Source organism: Ostrea edulis, chromosome 6 (genome assembly GCF_947568905.1).
Source record: "Ostrea edulis chromosome 6, xbOstEdul1.1, whole genome shotgun sequence".
Lineage (NCBI taxonomy): Eukaryota > Metazoa > Mollusca > Bivalvia > Ostreida > Ostreidae > Ostrea > Ostrea edulis.
Window position 1 is genome coordinate 7,524,554 of NC_079169.1, and position 9,839 is coordinate 7,534,392.

The window sequence follows — 9,839 nt, forward strand, 5'->3', positions numbered from 1 at the left end:
GTGTCGTGTTGTTGTTTTTTTTTACCACATGGGCTTAATTTTGGGATGTTTGACATTCTCTGGATCTTTTTACAAAAGGGATTGATAGTGGTATAAAAACTACATAAAGCCAAACTTATGGGGTAAAAGGGTAGTAGAATTTTAGAAATTATACTATTTTGTGAAGATATTTTCATTCAAAGCACAAAAATAGCACTTTTTATATCTTTAATAGAATTTAAATCGGTTTCCATGGCAACAACAAATGCATATTGAGCAGTTTTACAGGGTCTACGTAATAAAACAAAACTCCCACTTTTAACATGTTTGGATCATAAACATTTATAAAAGCAAATGAAATTACTACCTAACGGGCTTTGTTTCCATGGTAACAGAATAAAAGGATCATTAATTTTCATTTATACGATTTGTCATTTCGTGTTATAATTGTACATCTTTTGAAGGGTGAATTACAATATTTCATAAACAAAATATGATATCAACTCAAAAATAATAATCTAGTTATATTTATTTGTCAAGGACTGCAGTACCACATTTTCTCCCGATTTGTTAAAACAATTTTACTATCAAGGGATGTGGATCAAGCTGACGATCGATGAACGTGAAATTAGAACTTTATCAAGTGATATGATAAATGATATGACTAGACACAAAAACAAATATGATGAATAAATACCTATGGATGTCTACCTTAGAAATGAAATATTAAAATCAATGAAGATGTTTTCTTTAATTTAACTACATCTTCAGTTTCTCAGCAGGTTTTCCACAGTCCCGTTTTTACGTCATAAACTCAGTGTTTCAGTAACCGGAAACTCTCTTAAATACCACAGCTTTGAAATAAATTCACTCTTCTTTTTCCATAGCTTGATGTTGGTTTACATCGTTTGACAGACAATTATTGTCACCTTCATGGCAGTCCGGGCAGTGGCAGATCTCGAGGGGGCGGCAAATTAACGTAAAGTTAGTAAAATTGACACATAACAAATCTGTTTTTTATGTCGTCAAAGTCCACGTCGTTATGCAGATGTTCCTTAGACAAAATTTTTAAATATTTCAATTTGATTAAGAATATCTTAGAATATATCCTAGAAGATCGCTCCTTTATTCTTACGTGATCATATTGATCAGTCGCGTGACCTGATAATTTCTACATTTCAAAGTTATGCAATAAACCACATCGGTGCCAAACCATTAGAATACGAACTAAATGTCCGACCTTGTCAGAGGATACGGTATTCACAATGATCGGTTATGACAGAGTCAAAATTAATCCTACTTCCCCATGCAAGATTCGCAGAGATTACATGTTTCCTCTCATGGTTTCGAAAGAAATACAATGTATCGACAAACTGTGCCAAGTCGTTGTTTACAAACGACTGACTTTCTCCATGTATTCCAAATGCCGATGCTCATTAGGGGCGATCTCAAGGTCACAACATAAAGTCCTAATTCCCGTGGCGCATACTATATGTATGAAAATTATATACTTTTATAATATCAAAGAAATTGATAAATAATCATTTGAGAAATATCTGTCGAGCAGATTTACACATACATCGCTAAACACTTTTAAAATAACGGTAGAAGATATACTGCATGCAGATTCCTTATTTTACACGGGTTCTTTTAGTATCGCGAAATGACTCGTATACGTCAAATCGCGAGATAATAAATTCGCGAGTATTCTGTTGATCAAGAGTATTTTAGCAATATAAAAATAAAAGCGAGTAATTCTAATTCGCGATTGATGCTTCTTGCGAAATTACGCGATAATAAATTCCTCGTGTATGTTTAGGTATTCACAGTAACGAGAAAATAGGCCTATAACATACATGTATAATATGATTATGAAAATTTATCCACGATACAATCTGATTAAAATAAGATCTTTGATCCGCTCCGATAATGTACCTGGGAAGAGATCACCGACCTTCTGAAAGTAAACTGGGAAACTTTCTCACTTACCAGCGCGAGCGAGATTCGAACCTGCGCCGACCAGAGGTGAGAGGCCATGTGATATTGAGCGCGATGCCCTAATCATTCGGCCACGGAGAACCAGTTTATATTTAGGTAAGGTTTGCAACCATTCTCTACCCAGAGTTCCGTGCGCTCCTCGCACTACACCTTTGTCAAGGCTTTTTACAGAGATCTTGTAAAAGTTTCTAATATCCAACATTTATGTTTTCGACTATATATTTAGTCATGCTATAAAGTGTTTTTAGTGCAATTAAATTGATGCTTACTGCAAACTGTTTAAAATCGCCGTTTTCTGATCCTAAATTTGGAACTTCTTCGTAATATGCGTATGAATGAAGGACATCCACGTGGTGAAGATTTGAATGTAAACATGGAATCAAAAGTAAGAAAGGCCGTAAAAATACGATAAAACTTGTGAAATAAGAGAAAAACAGCTAAATGGTAAATATGTACTTATCAAAGTGCCAGTGGGCTATGAAAAGAGTCTGATGTCATCACCTGTTACCAGAACTTTTAAACGGAAAGGAAACCGAAAATTATTGTTTATATCATGTGATTATATTGTCACGTGATTCCAAGTGTTGACAGAGGTGTATCAAACTCCCCGTCGAGGCCTCATTACGTCACCTACGAATAGACCTCTCCTATGTGAGCAAACGAACTCTGTTGGAAGTTTGAGAGGTGTATGTGAAGCTTGCGTAACGCGCCATCTGGTGAGAGAATGGGTTTGCAACAACAAGGACATAACTCTTGATATACCTCAGGGCATTTTCGCACTTTATGACGTCACAATGAAAAATACGTCATGGCATACAAGTTTATTATTAGTTGTATCGTGGACAATCTGATTAAAATAAGATCTTTGATCCGCTCCGTTATTGTTATGTCGCTACGCAAAGTAGCGACATAACAATGTATGACTACGGACATGCGTTGGTTCATTCATATGTTGCTGCATGCCGCAAGACTGTAGGATACTATTGAACCTCATCGTGTCTCTATGTTTTGGAATGTCAAGATGCAGGTTCAAGTCTCCTGTTATTATGATGCTCCTATCTGTTGTAGCGCAATGTGCTAAAAACTTCGACCATTTTTGATCCAGGAATACACTAGTGGTTAATCCATTTTTTTGTGCAGGTGGTGGTCTTTACACAACAGCTGCACGTAATGAGTAACTATTTATAATTACATTGCAATCTAGCAACTCAAAGGTAGAATAATGGTTGTCTCTACTGGTTGTAGTTACGCGTAGATCGATGCTTAACTTGCAGATGATTCCAACTCCCCCGCCACGGTTACCTCCAGACCGAGGAACCTGCTTAATCTTGTAGCCAGTTGGAACAAGCTCATTCATGCATGCTTTATCCACTAAAGTTCCAAGCCATGTTTCCGTCAGAGCAACAATGTCAAAGTCGTTTGAAACAATGAAGTCACATAATGAAAGTGTTTTATTCTTAACAGATCGTGGATTGATGCTACATATTTTAATGTTTGTATGTCCTTTCACCACTGTGTTAGATTTGCATTTTATCCTTTTAAGGTTACTGATGTTTATAGACTCTTTGTTGGCTTTATTTCTCCCCTTTTTTCTATTTTAATCTACAAGTACAGTTGGAATTTCCCTTGGCAGACTCTGAAGGTTGTCATGGTTTACGCCCCGTATGGTGCCCTTTCCAGCTCAGAAATCGCCATGCAGTCCGATAACAGTCGATATTCTGCGGATTAATCTTCGTCCGGCCTTAGTTCCTCGCCTCGTTGATCATTAGTCAGACAACCAAAACACATCGTACATGTATAAGCAGGGACCTATATACTATTATATAGTATATAGGTCCCTGGTATAAGTTTGGTACAGAGTCGTATTATAGAATTCGTGGAACGACCTCTCTGTGAAATTGAAAATATAGTAAAAGTATTTCGTACGGTTAATGGTTCCTATTATAAAATTCGTGGAAAATAGTCCAACATTAAGTACTCCTTTTCGTAAACAACATATAAAAGACCCAAGTATAAATGATGTCACGTTTGATTCACTTTTACCTTACGCCAACAGACAGTAAGCCCCACGTCATATTCGCACAAAACGTTACTCTGTTCCACTGAGAGTTTTACATACGTTATTTCAAGAAGCCACAGCTAGCTATACTTGGATTTTTCAACATCTGAATATAGAATGAACTCTATGATTATGGATGTTGTCTATCAAATGTTATTTAAACCACCATGGGTCATGGATGATATTTCCAAATCATGTCGCCAGTTCCTTAAGCTCAAATTTATAAACAAAGGAACATAAGCAACATTCTTCGTCATCAAAGAATTTAGTCGTGTATTCCAACTTATTCAAAGTCTACACCCAGTATTTCTTACAAATATACTTCTACTATTGCATCCAAACATTTTAATCATAAACAAACTTTGCAATGCCTAGATATAGACCCTCCTATACGTAATCCACCTTCGTAATCCTGTTCTTCATCGTCTTTCAGCTCATTACTGGTGATGTTGATTAGTTGAAAATGAGGACCTCAAATTACTTATTCTAAAGGGTTCTGAATACAGAGAACCTCGGTCTTTCAATTGGCGGACAGACTTCATCTCTATTATGAAAGGTGAAGATAACGAACAGTGATCAATATCATAACTTCTACAAGCAATACAAAATAGATAGTTGGGCAAACACGGACCCCTGGACACACCAGAAGTGGGATCAAGTGCCCAGGAGGAGTAAGCATCCCCTGTATTATGAATTCTGTCGAGGATTATGCCAGACGATGGGCTAAATATGAAAAAGAACTTGATATATTATCAGAATGGATTAAAAGTATAACAGGAATATCAAAATCCCGCATTAGACATATTAAAACAAAAGTACGTACCACCTATCCTTTTGTGTTTAGTAATCCAGAAGTGATAAAAGAATTAACGGGTAGATAGGTTACATGAGGAATATGTTTTGGTTCCAGCTGACAAAGCTTGTAACAACATTGTCTTTGTTTTCAAGGCTCATTATTACAACTGTATATTAAACGAACTTGGCATGAACTCCACTTTTGGTAATCGTACTTATACTCCAACTGCTCTTTCAAAAGACGAAATTCTTCCAAACCATGCTTCAGTTATAGACACATTTGGTATCCTAGTCGGTAGGTCGAATGAATACGAGTTACCGTACCTATGCTGGATTCTTTTTTTAATTGTATCATGCATCACTGATTTATTCCCGTCAATAGATCGGATGAATATGAGTTACCCTACCTATACTGGATTCCTAAACTTCATAGAAAATCCTTACAAACAAAGATACATTGCTGGATCGAGTACATGTTCTACGAAACCCCTATCTTTGCTTCTCATGAAAATTTTAACAGCTGTGAAGGAGAAACTTCAAACGTACTGTGCGACTAAATATGCAAGAAGTGGTGTAAATCAAATGTGGATTCTAAAAACTTTTAAAGAACTTTTAGTAAATTGAAATCGCAAAACGTTTCTCAAATCAACAACATAAAAACGTATGACATTTCAATACTTTACACGATCATTCCTCACGATGAATTAAAGACTAGACTTTTTGACATCATAGACAGTTGCTTCTTCAACAAAAATGGAAAACGCAAATATTCCTATCTAGTGATCAGTCATCCAAAAAATTACTTTGTTAAACGCCATTCGGATTCCACACACAAGTACTCTGAAGTTGAAATAAAAAAAATATGCTGGAGTTCCTCATGGACAAAATATCTTCGTGGTCTTTGGTGATCAGATCTTCCAACAGTCTGTTGGAATTCCCATGGGCACGAATTGTGCTCCTTTGTTAGCTGACCTGTTTTTATATTCCTATGAAGCAGATTTTATTAAAACACTTCTACGTGAGAAGAAAAAATCTCTTGCTGTGGCCTTCATGTCGACATATAGATATATCGACGACGTATTATCTATTAACAACAATAATGTTCATTCATATGTCGATTCGATATATCCAAGTGAACTGGAAATAAAAGACACCACAGAGTCGTCCACTTCTGCTTCATACTTAGATATTTTATTGAAAATAGATATAAACGGCAAGCTAACAACTCGGCTTTATGACAAACGGGATGACTTCAGCTTCTCCATCGCCAACTTCCCGTATTTATGTAGCAATATTCCATTATCACCTGCATATGGTGTTTGTATCTCTCAACTGATTTGATACGCAAGTTCTTATTCTACGTATAGTCAGATTTTGAATAGAAGCAGGCTACTGACAAAGATGTTGATGGTGCAGGGGTTTCTACAGTCTCGATTAAAATCAGCATTTTGCAAATTCTATAGTTGTTATAACGATCTAGTTTGCCAATACAACCTATCATTGGGTCAAACGCTGTCTTACGTGTTTCAAACCGATTGTTAGGCCGTTCTTGGCACACTGATTTTGACTACAGATAACTCTGATTAAGATATAGGCCTCACGGCGGGTGTGCCCGGTCGCGACAGGGAGTGCTTACTCCTCCTACGCACCTAATCCCACCTCTAGTGTGTCCAGGGGTCCGTGTTTGCCCAACTCTCTAATTTGTATTACTTATACGAGTTATGGGATTGATCACTGTTCGTTATCTTCACCTTTCATCTCTAATTTGATTCGATACACAAGAGCTTGTTCTGCGTATGATCAGTTTCTAAATCGTGACAGGCTACTGACAAACAAGTTCATTGTGAAGGGGTTTCAACAGTCTCGTTAAAAGTCAGCAATTTGCAAAACATATGGTCGTTATAACGACCTAGTTTGCCAATACATCCTATGATTAGGTCAAATACTGTCTTACGTGTTTCATACCGATTGTTAGGCCGTTCTTGGCACATTGATTTGCCTACGGATTACTCCGTTTACTTGATCAAGACATAGAGCTCACGGTCGGTGTGCTCGTTCAACAGGGGGACCCGGGTTAGAATAGGTTCTCAGTACCCCTTGCTTGTCGTAAGAGGTGACTAAATGGGGCGGTCCTTCGGAAAAGACCGCAAAATCCGAGGTCCAGTGTCACAGCAGGTGTGGCACGATACCCCCCACCCCTCTCAATAGCCATAAGCGCTGAGCATAGGCCTAAATTTTGCAGCCCTTCACCGGCAGTGGTGACGTCTCCATATGAGTGAAATATTCAATTAATCAATCCTAAGCACCTGGTCCCACCTCTATATATCCAGGGGTCCGTGTTTACCTCTCTATTTTGTATTGCTTATATTTGGAGTTATGAGATGGATCACTGTTCGTTATCTTCATCTTACGTTCACATGTATCTTGTATGTATCTATCGCTATCGGAATGCAGACGAGTGGTTTATATTGAATGACAAATGTTCTTTGATTTACAAACATATATTGATGATTCTGTATGATTATAGAATTGAATTATCAGTCATCGACATTATTGTTGCATTAATAGCAAATCACGAAGTGCAAGCGCGATGAGAATAAATTTTCTCATAATCAGATGTTACAAATGAAGGTATACCGTAGAATAATGACTGTGGATGCAATAACCGCAATAGAATACGGCAGAAAGTCACACTAAAGATTCAAAATTGACCAAAAAACCCCACTATTTTTCAACATTGATGATCTATATGCAAGGTGAAGATAACGAACAGTGATCAATCTCATAACTCCTACAAGCAATACAAAATAGATAGTTGGGCAAACACGGACCCCTGGACACACCAGAGGTGGGAGCAGGTGCCTAGGAGGAGTAAGCATCCCCTATTGACCGGTCACACCCGCCGTGAGCCCCATATCCTGATCAGGTAAACGGAGTTATCCGCAGTCAAATCAGTGTGCCAAGAACGGCCTAACAATCGGTATGAAACACGTCAGACAGCATTTGACCCAATGCGAGGTTGTATTGACGAACTAGATCGTTATAACGACCGTAGAATTTGCGAAATGCTGACTTCAATCGAGACTGTTGCAATCCCTGTACCATCAACTTGTTTGTCAGTAGCTTACCTCGATTTAAAAACTGACTATACCCAGAACAAGCTCTTGCATATCGAATCAGTTGAGATATATAAACACCATATGCAGGTGATAATGGAATATTGCTACATAAATGTGGGAAGTTGACGATGGAGAAGCTGAAATCATCCCGTTTGTCATACAGTTGAGTTGTCAGTTTGCCGTTAAAGGCCGGCAATTGGGTATAAAAGCAGCCAATCGGTGAAAATGGTGGAATATATGAATTTTCTGGTCACATTCAGGTTGCAGCACTTATTTTGCAAAAATAAAGATTAAGCTGTTGTACTGAAATTTTAAAATGGGTATGCTTGTTCCCTTCATAACTGTGCATATATTGGCCATATCTATTTTAGATATAAATTCTCATGAAGTTTTAATTTTGGCCTAAAAAATCTGAAGCAGGGCTAAATTTGTATTTCAAACTAGAGATTGGCAGTTTGTGGGTGTGATTATCTTTTGTTATTGTTTACACCGGATGTTGACTCACATATTGCAGGAGCATGCTTGTCTAGTTCTAGATAAGGGGGGTTGCACCAAAGGAAACATGTAATCAAATCACTGTATAACTTGGAAAAAAAGTACTTACTCATATATCATTGGTAAATCCAGATTTTATTTTTTAATTATATATAATCACATTCCTTTAAAAAATTTGTTAACTTTATAAAAATAACTCATTAGGACTGTTCAGTCTGATCGCTGTTTCAGAGTTTTGCAGGATTGCTGGTACCGTTTCTAGAATAATGTCAAACATGATGTTTGTCTGATTAAGAAACAATCTCCTAGGCCAGTTGTGTAACTCCCATTGTCTCTCACCAATGATGACAAATGTCCAATTGATCAACCATCACTTTAAAATTACTCTCAATCTGGACTCTTACATGTGAACATTACAATGTCAAAAGAGACAATCACAGATAGTAGGTCTCCAAATATCATAATGGACAAAGTGTTTCTTAATAATCCTTCAATGCACATGTCCTCCATTGCACAGCTACAATTTCCCCCCAAATTCTTCTCATAATTGAAAGGTACCAAGAGGAAAATCATAAGTATTATTATATCATATATACCAATATTTTGTGTATATTATCGAAAAACTACATGTTTTAAAAGACATGGATAAAACAATGATGAATTCATTTTGTAATTCCTAGGGTGAAGTTTTGTTAAAGTAAAAACCTATCCTTTCAGTGCCTCACAGATCCAGCAGAGTGGTAGAAAAATGCGGGAAAACTTTAGTTTATTTTGATAAATCATGCCAGTCTCCCTGTTCAAAATATCGTCTGCTACGGAGCACGTGTAGAGTCAAGCATCAAACTGCTGCTTATTCTGATAACACTGCTAAGCCCTGCCCTCTTGCCATATATGCTTAATTGCTGTAGGGGTGTAATTTTTTCTAGGTTACTCCCGGCCTTTAATGTCTACTTTCAATAAAATATCTAAGTATGAAGCAGAAGTGGACGACTCTGTGGTGTCCTTTATTTCGAGCTCACAGGGATATATCAAATCGACATATGAATGAAAGCTATCATTGTTAATAGACAAAACGTCATCGATATATCTAAAAGTCGAATTGAAGGTCACAGCGAGAGATTTTTTCTTCTCACGTAGAAGTTTTTGAATAAATTCTGCTTCATATGAATATAAAAACAGGTCAGCTAACAAAGGAGCACAATTCGTGCCCATGGGAATTCCAACAGACTGTTGGAAGACCTGATCACCAAAGACCACGAAGATATTCTAGGGCAAACAAGATATAAGTTGTAGCAACAACTATTTCTGAACACCAGATGTTCGTTCAAAGAAAAATTGGTGATGACTACATGCCATACCCAAGTCAAGAGTCTAATCCTGACAATGGGGCTGTT